Below are 18,506 nucleotides of genomic sequence, written 5' to 3'. Positions count from 1 at the left end.
CCATTGGCTATTATTTTTTACACTCAACCGTTATTCAGATTCATTCCAACATTACAAATTTCTTTGCTGGTCACTGTTCAGTGCACCTTCCTACTTCTTTTTATGCTTATTTTCTTTCTTACTGAAGGACATTCTTTGTACAATGGTCTCCAATCTTGCCTAAAACACATGAGAATTATGTGAGAACTTTTTAAAGCTCCCATTATTGAAACACCGCCTAGATCACTTTGGTTAAAAAAAAAAATCTCAAAGTATTGGCTTTAGGCATCAGAATATTTTTTAATGCCTTCAGACAATTCCAATAGCTGCTGCTACTGCTTTAATCATTTTTTGTTGTTGTTGTTACAGTTTGTGGGTGGTAATTCCTCTTTGTCTATGAATGAAAATTTCTTTACTTCTTGTTCTTGAGTAGTTTTTTAAAATGAGGTGTAGAGGTGTAGAATTTTAATTTGGACAGCTATATGTCTTCAGTACTTTGAAGATATTATTCTATTGTTTTCCAGCATCTACCTGTTTTCTGATAAGACAACGGCATCTACCTGTTTTCTGATAAGACAACGAATATTTAAAGCCAGCCCTCAAAAACAAGGCTTATTATTTCCAGGGCCCCCTTGAATTTCTTGGTTTCAACTCCTCCTCACTATTCTAATGTTGAATTTGTTTTTTCCCCTTAAATCCTGAGACTGGGGATCCTCCCCCTTTTTTGTAAGCTTGTTCATTTGCTTTTTATGTGTTCCTACATGTAAAAGCAACATATAAAAGAAAACACAAGTATAACAAACTGTGTGTTCAGATTGGAAGAAAGGATTCTCAATATCAGTTCAGCCTATCGTATTGACTGAAAGCATTTACCTTGTTTCTTTTACAACTAACTTGAATATTATGAGTGTTACATCTAATATACAGTACTCTTCACCCTTCTTGGAATGTCTATGCTCAATAAGGACATTAGTTGATTTGTCACTAATATTGCTTTCCCTACATGTGACCTCATTCAGAGTTCTATCCTGTCCCATATACATAGCATAATCTTATATTTTGTATCTAACTGGCATCAGTTTTCCGGTTTTTTTTTCGATTTACTTCTAAGCTTTACTTTTAGCAGGACTGTACTGAAACACTCTTACACCTTAATAGATCTAATTGTCTGGACTTAAAATAATAGATTTCTCTATCACAGGGGAATTTGTCTTTACAGATACTGATTTCTGTTCTCTGCACATGTTTTCATGTTATATGCCCAGTGTAATATGAAGCGAGTTAATTTATTGTGTTACATATAGTAAAGAATCCAGCAGAATAATGTTATTTAGGTTTTTTTTCATTATTTCTATGAATAACAACAACATCAACAATAATAGTAATAGAAAAGATAATTTTTACCTATAGCAAGTGTCAGTTTTTTCTTAAATGCAGTAGAAGGCCCTTCACACTCTATTTGTCAGCTTGGCTTCAGGTTTTCATTTTGTTGGCTAGAAGACAGATAAAGGGGATTATGGACAGAACTGAGCCTGGTTTCTGCTAATCTCCGACTTGAATTCTTTCAAGGGTTGCAAAATATGATTCAAGTATTTCACAGGCCTTTATAACCTTTGTCATCTGTCTGGTATATGTGCCATCATGGGTGGATTTGGAACTGACATTTTATATCTCTGATCTCAACTGTATAAATATTTGTTTAGACTGACTATCAACATAGAACACAGACATTCTCTTCTGATGTATGGATGATACAATAGTCCTTAACTGGGCCCCTAAGGATGGGGCAGGCACAAACTAACAGAGGGCAATGAGGCAAATTTACAATGAACTCAGATTTTATATTTTCCTTTAGGTAAAAGAGTGGTTGCTTCTATACCAAAAAACTATTTCTTATAATTTGGGTTACATTAAAAATATCTCATATATACAGCCATTTATCTGAATCTATAATAGTGACTTGGTTTTCTCAAATACATTATATATGGAGTCCTTTAGACTGGAATTAAATTAATCATGGTTGTATTTTTTTTCTATTGACTTCCCAGCTATTTACCCCTAGGAAAACTCTCTTAAATAATCAAGAGAAATATTTTAGGCAACATTATGTAAATCATCACCCTTATTAGATGAATTAATATTCTTGAAGTTACAGCTCATTTCATGGAAATCAGATTAACCTGGTGTTATGGGCATTGTCATTTATCAGTAAGTTATTTGTTAATATGCTCAGTATGTGCCATAAAATATGTAACTTTAATAAGAGAATGGATCACCTCAAATAATTTAGCAAATCTTGAAAATGATAAGGATTAAAATTGTGGATGTATAAAGGACACAGAAGCTTGGAGAACTTTAAAACCATCTATTTCTATCCTGTTTCTCTCAGACAAGGAAATGAAGGCTGACACTTTAGCATGGTTTGGAAATCCTTCTAAAAATTATCTGACTTTCTCTTAGAATTAACAAGTAATTTAAAGTTTTAAGAACTGCAGAACTGATCACATGAATTACCATAATTTAGTCAAGAATTTTTTTGAATATCCACCTTTTGACAAACATTGTACATATATGTACCAGGCTGTAGAGATGAATAAAATCATCCTTAGTCTCAAATAACTGAAAGAAAAATCCCCCAATATTAGTGAATACTGAGGAATTAAGGATGCTGCTATGAGAAAATTTTTATAATGTGAAATTTATTAAGTTAAATAAAATATTTTGCTTTTGAGATTAGAATGCCTTGTTTTTGTTCTAATGATACTGATGATAGTGGTTGTATTTTGCAGAAGTTTTATGGGAGCAAATTAAAAACTTGGTAATGTGATATAAATTTGGTCCCCCAAGGCGATTTTTATTGTGATTTCTATTGGTGTTGTTAATGAGAGAAATTTCTGTGAGCTATTAGAAAAGAACATGTGGATATCAATATCTAATCAAAAAGAAGGACAAAATAATGGATAATTAGAGAATATATATAACCAGTAAATTAAAAATATACTCACATGTTAAGGAAGCACAGTGGTGGAAGTTTTGCTCATCATAAAGCTTTAACAGTGAGTAGAAGTTATCTTGGTGTCTTGGGTGTGGGAAGATATGCTAACAACCAGTGATAGATCCGTTGTAAAATTTGGAACTGTTTCTTTGGTATTTAATTTCACTTAAGACCTGTGCTTCTGGACAGGATGGAGTAATAGGAACTGGATTTACTCTCCTGGCTTAAACTGCTAAAAGTAAAATATATATATATATTAAACAATAATTTTAGACATTGAACAACAAACAGCACAAGACAACGGTTGTATAAAGCTGTTAATTATAATGATAACCCATAAAAACCAGTGGCATAATGTTTTGTGTAATACAGTTAAATGTTGGTGTTTGAACAAGTCCCTGGTCACCTGTAAAAAATAAAGGTGGATTCTCTTTTCATATTTATTAACAAAATGAATTTCATAGGGATACAGTATTTAAATATGTTAAAATACTACAGTTACTAGAAGAAAACATTTTTGTTTTATTTAATAAAAGTTAATTAAAAATTTTTTTAATATTTGTATGTGTTGCATTTATTGCTTTAAGATTATACAAATATGTTTTGATATAATTTAATACATGCAGCGTCAACTAGAGTATTCAATACACAGAGTATTCAATGGGTATAGCCTTAGTAGTGGGACCAAATTAGCCCTAGACTAAATTGTTTCAGTTGCAATCTAATAAGGCTTACAAGGAAGCCTCAAAATGATCAAACTATTTCTTAACTACCTCTTTGAGCAAAGTTACAAATATTTTAAAAAATACAAAAACGCCCTGCAACCAGTAAAGTAAAATTCACAATATCTGACATGCAATCTAGAATTACCAGGGATGCAAAGACAAAGGAAAATATAACCCATAACAAGGAGAAAAATTAATTAATGAAAAGACACTGAAAAATGGTACAATCAGTAAACAAAGACATTCAAACAGTTATTATAACTAATTTTCATAGGTTCAAAAAGGTTAAATAGACATATAGAGGATATAAAAATAACCCAAATTGAGTTCCTAGAGATGAAAAATATAGTTTCTGAGATGAAAAATAAACTGGATGGGATTAAAAGAGATGAGGCAATGCAGAAGCAAAGATTGACCTCCCTGCAAAAGCAAAATTTTGTTATTATAATCTGTCCCACTGAGTAGTCCAAATATAAAGTCTGAAATGAAAAATGCCAGCTTGGTCACCTTTTTTCATTTCGAATTTGCTTTACCCTTGCTTTACCCTTTCAAAAATAATTAAAGTATAAAATTATGAAAATTGTATTCAATGGTATTAATATTAAGCATCTATCCATCTTATGGATTGCCCTGCATAATGCAAATATCTAAAATCTAAATATTATGTGTATATATACATATATGTATATATATCTCACTAGCAGAATGAAAAGAAGATATGAAAGTACACCACAAGTTGTGGAGGAATATAGTAAAGGAAAGTAAAATAGTATTTTTGTTTTTAGATATAGTTGCTCTACGCAGTGGAAAAATGATATACGGATTAGCATATTTTATTTTCTGAGAAGCATGAATCAATTTAAAAGGCGAATGGGCAGATGAATTTAAAGAATGATTAATTTAAATACATTATCAGTCTTCAATTTTTCTGTTACTGACAACATCCCCTTTAAGATTTTCAAAATGCTGAAAGGTGGGATTCCAAGATTTTTAGTTGCTATAGAAGCAATTATTAGCAAATCCTTTCTTCTAATCTCATTACAGAAAATACTGCTCTTTGTGCCCAGAGAACTCCCATTAGAACAGATAGCTAGTGGGAAGCAGCCACATAGCACAGGGAGATCAGCTGGGTGCTTTGTGACCACCTAGAGGGGTGGGATAGGGAGGGTGGGAGGGAGGGAGACGCAAGAGGGAAGTGATATGGGAACATGTGTATATGTATAACTGATTCACTTTGTTATAAAGCAGAAACTAACACACTATTGTAAAGCAATTATACTCCAATAAAGATGTTAAGAAAAAAAAAAAAAAGGAACTGCATTTCGGAGCAGCTCAGAACATAGGGTGTAGCAGTCTGGAGCTATCCCACATTTCCTGTGTCTTATTAAATATTGTGTATATGTGCTATGTATTTATATCTCCATCTAAATATACATCTATATCTCCTAAAATACTGTCTCACATATAATGAAGGCACAGTTTCCAGATAGTTGTTCTGGTAGTCATTAGACAAAATATAGTCTCATTTATTTAAAAAATGTGAAATGAGAGAAATGTATGAAAAACTTGATCCATCTTCTGACTGAATTTGTGTTATTAGTACCTTCAGAAGAGGAAATAACTAATTTATTGTAAATTATTTTATTCCTCATTTATTAGAGAGGAAATTTATAAACTGAATCTGTTAGGGCTTAAAGGGTTTTTTTCCAGAAGATAATATCTGTGGTTCTCACCCTACACTGAGCAGTATATCACTAGTGAACAATCTGACAAATATGTACATTATTAAGTTATTTTATTTTAACCTGGCTTTTTAATACTATCATCTGATATACATCATATTAATTGACACTGCAATTTCTTCCTTGATTTGTATATTTTTTCTACAAACACTTTGCATTCCATCTTCCACGTATCTTATTTACTCAACCATGTGATGGTCTTCATCTTCAGACATCTTGCTGTCTGAGCTGTTCAACCCTGTGACAGTAAAAGCACACTCACTAGGGACTAGGAGTTTGAGAAGGACTTAGAAAATTGTTTGACACCTGAAAAAAATGGCTCCAGAATATGAAAAAAAATCTGCAAAATTGAGATCAAAACTTGTGTAATTAATATTTTCAACTAATATTACTACAACAGCAATGTTACTCAGCTTTCATATAGTTATCTATAAATTATATTGGATATGTGACTTGGGCACATATTAATGCATTTGATAACATTTAGGGTAAAGCTTCTAAAAGGGCAATTGCCTAGGACTGAGGAAGGTTTAAAAATGGCCCTGCACAGAATGAACTAGAAGTGACTTGAATGGGAGGCTGAGGCAGAGATGCTGGACCCAGAGAGTTACAGAGCAGGCGTACATTGGAGAGAGCTTTCCTATATAGGAGAGCCAAGAATTTGTTACTTATTGAGTGGGGAGCATGAAGGTAGTGGACCCTATAATGAGAATCCTAGGATTGCTCCTAGATTTCTAACTTGGATAAATGACAGGACGGTACTCGTTGGTGAATACTAAAGGAACAGCAACAGCAGCAAAAGTCTAAGAATGGAACTTTAACATATCACAATGCCACCTTTAAAGTAAATTTGGCATTCTTCTTTTTGAATGAATGAAAATGCATTAATTAAAGACATACACGTTCACACACCTGCTAATATCTGCTCTTCTGCAATCATGTGTTTTCTGTATAGTGTCTAAATATCTATTCCAGTTGAAGTAGTGCTTAAACACTGCAATATGCCTCTTTTCAGCCAAAAAGAAAAACTGTCTATGACTGCTTCAACATATTTTAAATATATGTATAATCATTGCCAACTTATCTGCTTTGCACATACTCGTTTCCTATACAATATTTAATATCTCCCTTTATTGAAAATGTCATTGCTCAGTATTATGATTATTTTTCATTTTTATTATATGTCTGAATGTTAGAATTATTGATTAATCTCTTTATGAATGGAATGATCTCAGCACAATGTTAAATACTCTTCTTCTCTACCATTATTATATGTTATTTTAACGATTTTCCATACAGTTACTTCAAATGGGATTTTCAGATTTTTCAGGCTTTTTGAAGTCAGTAGGATAGGCTCCACTGAGTAAAAGAAATGCTGAAGAACAATATGAATTAAACAAAATTAAGTAGTTAAGAAAGCACTAATCTAGTCATTGAGAAATATATAATATTTACATAGTATGTATATATAAATCAATAGTTTCAAAATGAGATAATCTATTGAACAAAATATCTTAAAATGAGAATGAAAAGATGTTGTAAAATCTCTATATGATTAAAGTACAAAAATTTTTATAAGCTTGGAATATAAATAATAAGTGCATTTTTGTCTGGGAGACAAGTTGTTATCTGGGAAACCTCAAGACATTTTGTAGATTATCGAAATCACTTTACTATCAATCTTGAGCATTTCTCCTATCAACTCTATAATTAATATTGGAAATTAGCATAATGACTATTTCACTATCAGGAACATTGAAGAAACTAAAGTGCTAAACATTGGTTGTAACAAAAAACAATTCATCTGAAGAAGATGTTACAATGAACTGAGGAATTAAAAGATCTCAAAGTAGAGAAATTTCACTGACTGCAGTATAAACAACTTGAGGGTAGAGAGTGTTTGTTTTTCCTGTTTGCCCTCCAAATTTGGAAATAGTGTTATATGCACGGTGCAGGGTAATAAGCAAATATTTAACAAATGAAAAGTACTGAATTCGTTACCTTGTGGTACAAATTAGGATTTCTTTTGTACTGTAACAAGAAGATTTTAACTTCAGCATTATGAATTATTAATGTCTTTATCTGATTCCCAGTTCTGTGTCAACCAAACTTATTTGAGTGATAATTAGAGGACTTCATGTTTATCCTATCTTCTAGGATTTCACTTTTGCATATCTGTTAATTCATAATTTTGACATTTTTATAGCACAACCAAAGACTATAAAAACACATCGAGCAAGCACTTGCCAAAGAACTCTAAATAAAACAGGTCTCAGATATGAAATTAGAGCCATGCTTGGTTATATTTCTAAGTGCTTCATCTAAAGAGAGACGTGCAACACTGCTGCATGAATTAATCACCTAGGGTGACTTTTAAACCTACCAACAGCTGGCCCCTCTATCATATCTGATTTTATTCAATAGTCTAAGTGATAATAATTTTTTGATCAAGAACTTTATTTTACTGGTTGTAAAGGTGCGTGCATGCACGCGCACACAATCCCCAGTGCTTTTAAAAATTGTGGGACAGAATTAATCATAACTATTGAGTTTAAATGTCATTTATCAACTTATTAAAGTGCAAGCATGCAGGGAAAATAAGCTAAAGACAAGACTTTCGTTTTTCAATTTATTTTTAAAAAGTCTTGTAGAAATCTTTATGAAATTAACACAAAATGGTGGTACCAAAAATCTTTTGGCTTTGTTTATTCCCTAGTCTGTGGCAATGTAAACAGTGGAAGTTAACCCGGAATTTAAGTTAAGGAAAGCTATATTGTATTAAGTTTAGCCAAACATTGTCTAACTTGCCATCATATTTTTTCAAATAAATAAAATTTCTATTCTCTTCCCTCTCTCCTCATCTCCCTTAAGGTATGTCAACTCTAACCCCGACCCCCCCATACATACACCTTGTTGCCTCCGACATTATCTCCTCTACTAGACGCCCTTTTGTACTTATTGCTACACAATAGTTCAACAATAAAATGTGATAAATGCAGGCAAAGGTGTTTCAAGAAAGAAGGTAAATGTCCTTACACATTTTCAACATAGAAACAGAATTTTTCAAAAATGAGTTACAAAACAGCAAAATTAAAAAAAAATAGTTATAAAGTTTGCAGATAATGTTGTCATCCCTCTTAAAAGAAGAGGGATAAGGCACAGAAGAAATGTAGTGTTGAGGACAATGAAAATAAGCAGTTATTGCAATCTATTTATGCTGCATTTGATGGATTTAGAAGACAGAGGCTTGAGTGCTGTCGTTATTACTTGTTTGCCATTTGATGGTGGGCAAAATATTTAATTTCATTGGGTTTCTCTTTCTATGCCTCTAAAATGTGGATTCCCAGGTTAAGAAAATATTTCAAATCTTTTCCAGGTCTAAAAGTCACAGACCTTAGTGTACCCTTTATAAAGGCCACATTTTCACAAAAAATAGCATTCTTGTAAAACACCTTTATAGAAAGAAAAAGCTATATTTAGAAGGTTCACTCAGTGTCCAAGGTTTTCTGAAGTCGTACTGCTGTTTATAACCAGGTGTAGGCCAGTAGGACAACACATTTGCTTTAATAACTGTCCAGATTTCTTGGAGTTAAAGATAAGTTTTTCATTGTTCTAAGTGTTGACCTAAGAAATTATTGAAAGTAAGAATTGTTCTAATTTACTTCTTGAATTGCCCAGTTCTTACATGGCCTGACATGAAAGGTGATTTAAAAGATTGCATTTAAGTTTGGACATATAGCCTTCATCCTGCTGTTTCATCACAGACCTCTTACAAGATAAACATGTGCAACCATTTTGAGTTTCTGAATGGGAGTGCTCCTTATAGTATTTTCCCCTTATAAATTTCTTGCCAACTTACTCCAATTTGAATGCAGGTAGAAATTTATAAATTTCTCCAAGAACTTATTTTTATTTTTATGAATCTTTCTGATTTTGTGTTAATACCGAGGACTTTATCAAATTCATAGACATTTGATAGAATAAAAAGCAAAAGCATAATTAGGAAAAATCCAAAAACCTCAAAGAGAAAATAAGATGCTATGTTGTTAGTAACAGAAATTAGCACAAATAGACTGAAAAACTGACCACCATTGTAAACTGAGCTTTTAACTATGGGAGTCGCCAGGAAAAGGAGGGTTACCTGACTCAGGGGTCTTCTCCTCTTTCTTTGCCTTCTTTTAACGATCTAGAAAATTAAAGAAAGATTGAAATGACAATAAAAATAATTTATTTCCCAAACCATTTGAGAGTAGTTGCCAACACAATGCAATGTCTCCTCCAAATCCTCTAGTATTTCCTACAAACATATATCCAAATATAATCATGAAAATCAGGAAATTAACACTGACACATGACCACAGAGCTACTAATCCTCAGACCCCTTTCAAGTTTTGTCAATTATCCCCATCATGTCCTTCATAATAAAAGGATCAGCCCAGTGTCACATGTTGCATTTAGCTGTCCTGTCTCTTTAGTTTTTTAATCTGGAAAATTTTCTCAGGCTTCCCTTGAATTTCATGAACTAGAAAATTTTAAAGAATATGGATCAGTTATTTTGTAGGACTTAGCTGTTTGTATTTGTCTCATGATTATTCAGGATATGTGTCGTTGGCAGGAATAACACAGTGGTGAAGCTCTGCTCTTCTCACTGCTTCCTATCAAACAATTTCGGCAAACTTTTAACTTGTAACCTTACTGGAATATTATGTTACTCTTTTGATTAAGGTGTATCACCCAGTCTTCTCCATTGTAAAGTTATTTTTTTCTCCTTCATTATTAATAATTTTTGTGGTAAGGCACTTTGTAATTATGTAAATATCCTGTTCCTCATCAAACATAATTTATTCAATTTAATTATTTAAATCAGTATGAACTCATAGACTCCTATTTTATTCAATTGACTATAATACGTTTCTACCATTATTTATTTTGAGGCTTAGATTGTTCAAGATTTGTCCAGTGGAAACCCCTTCAGTTTGGCTTCTATATCCTTTGATGTTTCCCAATTATTCTGTGATATCTCCCTTCTTTTTTTTTTTAACATCTTTATTGGAGTATAATTGCTTTACAATGGTGTGTTAGTTTCTGCTTTATAACAAAGTGAAGCAGTTATACATGTATCCTCATACCTCTTCCCTCTTGCATCGCTCTCCTTCCCACCCTCCCAATCCCACCCCTCTAGGTCACAAAGCACCGAACTGATCTCCCTGTGCTATGTGGCTTCTTCCCACTAGCTATCTATTTTACGTTTGGTAGTGTATATATGTCCATGCCACTTTCTCACTTTGTCACAGCTTACCCTTCCCCCTGCCCATATCCTCAAGTCCATTCTCTAGTAGGTCTGTGTCTTTATTCTTGTCTTACCCTTAGGTTCTTCATGACAATTTTTTGTTTTTAGATTCCATATATATGTGTTAGCATACGGTATTTGTCTTTCTCTTTCTGACTTACTTCACTCTGTATGACAGACTCTAGGTCCATCCACCTCACTACAAATAACTCAATTTCGTTTCTTTTTATGGCTGATCCCTTACTTCTTGAAACAATAATATGTTCTAGGGTCATCTTATATTTTCCCTGTAGTGGTTCTAGAATCAGCCATTTCTCCAAAGAGCTTTTGTTCCTTCAGTTGGAGAGCTGTATTTAGAAACCAAGATCTGGACACTAGGTGTATTCATTGCTCTTGGGAAGTAGTGGTCCCAGGTACTCTCAATAGGCAGAGCTAGGGGATTTAGGTACATATATACATACACACATATGAAAACACATATTCATAACCACTTACACATATTCACAAACACATTCATAAACATATGCAAACATATTGTCTATGTTTATTTCTATAATGTCTCTGTATTGAAAATCATGTGTTCACATTAACATCCTCCATTCCCTTTCAACACCCTTTCATTCTAGTTTTTGCCCTTTTCATATTTTAACTCCCTCCACAGATATTAAAATAACACTGATTACCATATCCTTAATATCCTTACTTATTTGATCAATCTTCCTGTATTTAAGTAAATTCTTGTAGCTGCCACTTTCCCATCCACACATTTTCTCCACCTGGCACGGGTTATGACTATCTGTACAGAGTGGTTGCCAAGGCCACTTCCTCACGTGGATGCCCTTTCACACGAATCAGACTTCAGCAGTCAACTCCAGGCTCCCTTATGCAGACATCCTCTCCCCTTTCTCAGACTCTGAGACCCAATGCCAAGTCATGTGGTTCCTTGAATGCCCACCTACCCCATGTTGACAAAGGTTATTTTACCTCACTTAATGGACTAATTTGTTCAAGAAGGGAAGGGATCACAACACTATAAAGCAATTATACTCCAATAAAGATATAAAAAAAAGAAGGGAAGGGACAAGGAAGGGGATGAAGGGAGGTGGACAGGGATGGACAGGTATCTTTTTTTTCTAAACAATATTTGAAGAGGTCCTTCATTTAGAAGTTACAAAGACATTATGAAGTATCAGCTGAAGAACTGAAACAACGACATATATTTACACATCTATATCCCTACATCTATGACACACAATGTACACCTAATTTTATAGCAACCAAAATATAATTTAACGAAACTTATGATGCTTAGCCATACACTTTAATACTCAGCAACTTAAAAAAATATGCAGTGCCATTTGGCTGTTAACTATCAGTCCATTTATATGAATGGATTTGTAAAACTCCTAGCCAAGAGTGCTTGGGATAGCGTCTCTACTGGTCCTACTGGATCCTCTTCTTCTTTTGTCACTCTTTTCGGTCATTTGTTGATTCTCCATTGTATCTCATTGGTGACTTGCATGACCTTTGCTAATCATATCTGGGCAAATACCCCAGCTTGGTGTCTCTCAAAGGGCTGACTGAAAACCATCTGCAACAGAATCAACTGTGGTACTAGATAAAATTCAGGTCCACAGGCCCTGTTCTGATTTCCTGCTCAGAAGCTCTTTAGAGAGTAATGAGTATTTGGAAAATACCTTAGCTAATTCTCACACATTAACACTGAAACCATGGTGTAGTTTGCATGTCTACAATTCCTCAAAGTTCACGGTTTAAAACACATAGGTCTCACCAACTACAGTTCTTTTATTTTAGCTTCATCAATTCACATTTGTTATTTAACCAACTTGGAAATCGCTAGATGTGTGATAGCCGCCAAAGTAAAATTTATCTATCTTCTGCAAAAATGTCTTCTACCAAATATCTCTACAAAATGAAATGTAAATACCTTCTAAGATCTTGCTTGGAGGAATCTTACAGATTTTTAAAATCTTCCAGGTTGTAGGGAATAGCAAGTGCAAAGGCGCTGATGTTGGGAAAGCCACTGCAGAAAGAAAATCTGGATATGTGTGTGAGAGAATAGTAGTAGTAAACGAGCTTGGAGAGTAGGGCAGAAGAAATACTGAATAAAGCATGTAGGACACGTAAGAAGTTTAATTTTTATTCTAAAGTGATGGGAACGGGTTTTGCAAAATAATGTGATATGATTTATGGGTTTTTTTATTATTCTGGCTATTGTATTGCTTATAGACTATAAGGATTGGGGCAAGAGGGGAAGAAGCAAGGAGGTTGTGGAAGAGGCTACCTATTGCATTAGATGAGGCAAGCAATGATGGCTTGGAGTAAGTAAAGATGGCAAGAGTAAGGTGAGAGGTAGGTGGATTCAGGATGTATTTTCAAGTTAGACTGGCAAGAATTTCTGATGGACTGGACATAGGAATTGTGGGAAAGTGAGAGTTTAAGGATGAATCTAACATTTTTGGCCTGAGCAACTGGATGAGTTATGGAGCCAGGAAAAACTGGAGTGCAATGGATGGATCAAAGCAAAATATTTAGTTTTATTTGCTAAGTTTGAAATGTCTATTATGCATAGATTGGAGATGTTTAGTGGGAAATTGGAATTAGGAGTCTGGAGGTTAGGTGAGTGGTTAGGGCTAGAAGTATGAATTGGGGAGTCATAAGTCATCTTCCCATTAAAGTAATGGGACTAGGTTAAAACTCATGAGTAGTTAAGGTAGATGGAGAGTGAAGGGGGCCAGGAATGAGCCTTAGGGCATTCTAACAGACTTTGAGGGATGGGAGGCATCACCAAGGGAGACTTCCAAGGAATGGTGAGTGAGGAGGGGAGAAATCTAGGAGAGGATGGTGTCCTGGTAGCCAGTGAAACAAAATATTCATTCTGGAAATTATGAAGTTCATTTTCCAAAGTTTCTTGAATTGATGATCATTTGAAACTTGGTATTTTAAAAAGAGCTTTAGCAAACAGAAAAGAGAATAATTTTCTATCATGAGTGATTGATTGCAGTAGCATGGGGAATGGAAAAGTTGTGAAAAGGGAATCAAGAATTTATGTAAAAGACAACTTTAAACAAAAGTCTTCATTTAAAAAACAAGTACACAATATTTAGACATTATATTTTGTCTTTGTGTCAACAGCAGCTACAGCATGCTGTAAGTGAAAGATGAAGGATTACAGTTGAATATCAAATCAGGGAAAAAGGTGAAATAGTTGAATTCTTTGTAGATTTTTAATAGATTTCAAACCTCTATTGGTTTTGAATAATGTCATATTTCAAACATAATTTTCTAAATAATCATAACAATTTTAGAATCAGAATAAAACTTATACAAGCCTTATTTAAATGCACATATAGTTCATTTTTATGGGTAAAACTAGGACTCTAGTCTTCTGATTACCAGTACTATTTCTTATTGCAACACACTGTTTAAATGTATAGATGATTGAAAAAAAGAGCATACCAGTGATCTCTTAAATGGTTTACAAAATATTAAGTAATTAAAATTAGGGGAAATAAAGCTCATGAGGGTTAAATTACAGGAAGAGTTTAAAGGGGGCAAAGAAGTAGGAGATGTATTTCCACATGGATAAATATGATATTTTAGGAGAAAATGACCCAAACTGCATTTATAAGGTCATGATACTAGCTAAATGAAATAAAGACAACCATCATGTGAATAACATATAATTTTGATGGTGAATTTTGAATATGGAGACTGATACAGATTAACATCTGATTATAATAAAAACCAGATAGGCAGGGTAACAAGGTCTTCTTCATCCAATCACAGCTTATCAGGAATAAGGGAACCTCTTGTGCCATTTTAGGACAATGAACTTGCTACAAAGTGAACACTTGACACAAGAAATAGCTTAGAAACATAAATATGATTCAAGAAATTCATGGATGGTGAAAGCTATGTTGGATTATTTCAAAAAGTTAGGGATGACTAGGTTAAGTAACTTCTCTTTTTAATAACAGAATAACTGTCACATGAAAGATCTCACTATGCCATTGACAAAGATAAAATCCCGGGACGCCATGGCTTCACAGTCTAATAGTCTAGAGATACAATGTCCAGTATAGTGTCCATTAGTCACAAGTGGCTATTAAATACTTGAAATGTGGGCAAGTTTGACTTAGGAACTTAAATTTTAATTTTATTGAACTTACATTTAAAAATTTAAAAACATATGTGACTAATGGCTATAGTTTTTGACAGCACTAAGAACATTTCCATTATCATGGAAAGTTCTATTGACCAGAGCTGACCCATAACATTTTTATTTAATTTTACATTTATTCCTCTTTGCTAAGAAAATCCTCTCTCTTACTAAAAAACAATATTAGCAAGATGGCTAGATATAAGCTCAAGATGCAAAAGTCTATTGGATTTCTATAATCCAGGAACAAAGAGAGAGCTTAAAAATTATTTAAAATGGAAAAAAAACTATCTAGGAATAAATCTAAATAAAAATGTGCAAGACATTTATGGAGAAAATAAAACCTTATTGAAAGATATTAAAGAAGTCTTAAATAAATGGAGAGGTACATCTTGTTTATGGAGAGAAAAGACTCATCATAATGATGTAAAATTTTCCCCAACTTAATTTATATAGTCAATACAATTACAATAAAAATACTTAATAGAGGTTTTACAGGATTTCCAATTCTGAAATTTATGTGAATGCTTAAGAACAGCTCAGACACACCTAAAAAATCCATTCATTCCAAAATGGTCCTGGAAAACTTAATTATTCATAAGAAAACAAAGAAATTGGATAATACAGACAAGTCGATTGTAAGTGAATTAATGGCTTGAATATAAAACAAAGATACACTAGAACTTTCAGAAGAAAATATACTATATCTGGGTAGCATTAAACTAGGGAAGGACATTTTAAGTAGAACAAAAAGACACTAAGCTAAAAGATAAATTTGATTTCATTAAAATTGAGAGCCGCTATTTATCACAAGACAACATTGAAAAAGTGAGAAGGCATGAAGTAACTTATTTGTGTCATATATAGCTGACCAAGGATTATTTGCTTGTATTTAAAAAACAATAGAAATAAGTAAGAAAAAGATAAACAGTAGAAAAATGGACAAAAGATATTCTCTGGACTTTCATAGAATAGGAAACATAGGCAACTATTAAACAAATGAAAGGATTCTCAACCTATCGGTAATTAGGGAAATACAAATACAAATTGTTATGGACTGAATTGTGTTCCCTAAAATTGGTATGTTGATGCCCCATCTCCCAATGTGGCTGTTTGGAGACAGGAACTTGAAAAACATAATTATGGTTAAATGAGGTCATAATGGTGGGGCCCTAACTGATATGACTGGTGTCCTTGTAAGAAGAGGAAGAGATACGAGGGATGTATACACACAGAGAAAAGGCCATGTGAGGACATAGCAAGAAAGCAGTGGTCACCTGCAAGTCAAGGAAAGAGGCCTCAGGAGGACCCAAAACTGCCAACATCTTGATCCTGGACTTCCAGCCTCCAGAACTGTGAGAAGATAAATCTCGTTTTTTAACCCACTGAATCTGAGGTATTTTGCTAGGACAACCTGAGCAGACTAATACAAGGAACAAAAGACTAGAATGGCCATTCTAACTGGTGAAGCTATAGAGCAAAAGGGCTGAAAATTGATTCCATATCTTTGGAAAACATTTTGACGTTATTTTTTAAAGTTGAATATTTGAATTCCCTACAACTCAGCAATTCTACTCTTAGTATGTCTACTCTTTTACTTATGTTAAATCTTGCACATGTCTACCAGGAAACATTAAAATAAATGTTCATGGAAGTACTGTCCGTAATAGGCCCAAAACAACCCAAATATCATTAATAGAATAATAAAGACATTTTCTTGTATTTATACAATAAAATATTATACAGTAGTACAAATGAATGAACACTAGTTAAAGTAAAGTGGGTGAACCTTAGAAATATAAGGTTGAGTAAAAAAAGCAAGCACAGAAGACTAAAGTATGATATCAATTTTATAAATCTCAATAATAAGCAAAATCAGATAAAAATTATGTGGATGTTGAACATAAAGCCAAGATCAGAGTGATTTCTTGGGTGAAAGCAGGAAGGTGGGATCAGGGTAGAGAACAGAGAGAAGACTCAGCAGTTTTGATTGTAGTTCTTAGTTTCGGTGGTGTGTTTGCAGGAGTTTTTATTATTTATCATAACTTACATACAATTAAATATATTCTTTTGTATATTATCTAATAATATTTAAAAAATCAAAATCCATTGTATACCAAAGATAACCCTTAGACATTAATTATAGCGAGTCCACTTTGAAACAACATACATAGTTACTCATAAATCTTCTGTAGTTGAAAGCTTTTAGCTATGAAATTCTTCCCCCTTCATATGAGGACTTTATGTTCCATAATGAAGGAAAATTGTTCCTACTTTGGGACAATTTGCCTTCTTTATTTAAGTGATACTAGTCCTTTGGCTGCCTAGAAATTTTAAAAACAACTGATAACTACATCTACTGCCTGCAAGAGAATAAAGGAAAAGGAGCATAGGAGGCAATCTCATACATTATTGATAAACACATACAAAGACAATATTGGTACAGAGCTATTTCTCCATATAGCAACTCTGAATTTTATTAATAAATACATATATGTATATATATCAAACATTAATAAAAGAATAAAATTATCCAATATGAGTACATTTGCTCTTTTTTTGCAATTAGTTCCAGGATTCTATTTTAGATTATTACTTCATATCTGCGAGAGTTGGGTGTGTGTTTGTGTGTTTGGTTTTGTGGAAGTTGCATTGTGCTAAATTTTACATTTCTTTCTTGAATTAAATGGCTTTTGTTATCCCTTGGGAATACTGAAGATAGCAACAGCAGATTACTACCTACCGGTGGAAAAGTATAAACAGCAATTTTAGCTGCTAGTGATTCTGAAATTGCCCTTAACTTTGCCCTTCTAAAAATGCTCCAAGAATTACGTTTTGCAAATCCACAGATTTACTATCCATATTCAAGTCATTTACGTGGACAAAGAATGTAGCCTGCGGTATCAGAAACAAAGGATGTTACAGCCATCAAGCCATCAGCACCCTGAGGGGATTCAGGATGGAGAAAACAGGATACTGGCCCTAGATAATTAAAGTGCATATCAAGGGAAAGATTTCCATGAGACCAGATTCCTGCATCTCACCATATATAGGAAAGTGCTAAATTTATTAACTTAACTTAGTTTCTTTAATTAACAGTAATCTTTTGATGTTCCAACTACCTGGGTTTTTTTTTGCAACAACCCCTAAATATCCTGTGCCCTCCCTTACCTTTTCAGAAGGGTCCCTCAGAGCTATCTGAGAGGCTGTCTCCTGATTTAAGTCCTCAGTATGTCCTCCAAATAAAACATAATTCTCAACTTTCAGGTTGTGCATTTTTTTTCAGTCAACATTTAATTGTATGGCTCACGTAGGTACTATGCCTAGATGTAATGGGATGAGCTGTAAATTATTAAAACTAGATAAATTCTGTCAGCTCTACCACTAGCTGAGATCCAGGCTTTCATCTCTGGATACTTCTGTCATAGACCTTGGCAGATATGGGGTCTGTGTTGGTCTTAAAATTATTCTTAGAATTGTGGGGACTCATTCATTCTTTCAACAAAATTTTATTGATTATATGCTATGTGTCACGTACAGTTCTGGGTCTTGGAATATAGAAGTCAACACACGAAAATACAAGGATAAAACA

General features: G+C 33.5%; 1 long non-coding RNA gene across 3 annotated transcripts; it reads right to left on the bottom strand.

Moving 5' to 3' along the window:
* Window positions 1–1,364: 1,364 nt before the first annotated feature.
* Window positions 1,365–18,301, bottom strand: LOC308610554. Of its 3 annotated transcripts, XR_014014580.1 has the most exons (4): window positions 12,680–12,694; window positions 9,583–9,627; window positions 2,985–3,206; window positions 1,365–1,472 (listed from the first exon to the last, which is right to left on the bottom strand). It is a non-coding gene; the product is annotated as an uncharacterized lncRNA (long non-coding RNA). The 3 variants fall into 3 exon arrangements; XR_014014578.1 differs by lacking the exons at window positions 9,583–9,627; window positions 12,680–12,694 and adding an exon at window positions 18,086–18,301; XR_014014579.1 differs by lacking the exons at window positions 9,583–9,627; window positions 12,680–12,694 and adding an exon at window positions 18,086–18,100 and having other exon boundaries at window positions 2,985–3,203.
* Window positions 18,302–18,506: the final 205 nt, after the last annotated feature.

Source organism: Mesoplodon bidens (assembly GCF_964165515.1).
Source record: "Mesoplodon bidens genome assembly, contig: HAP1_SCAFFOLD_398, whole genome shotgun sequence".
Lineage (NCBI taxonomy): Eukaryota > Metazoa > Chordata > Mammalia > Artiodactyla > Ziphiidae > Mesoplodon > Mesoplodon bidens.
Note: the sequence above shows the minus strand (reverse complement) of the source record. Positions and strands in the feature narration are given on the sequence as shown.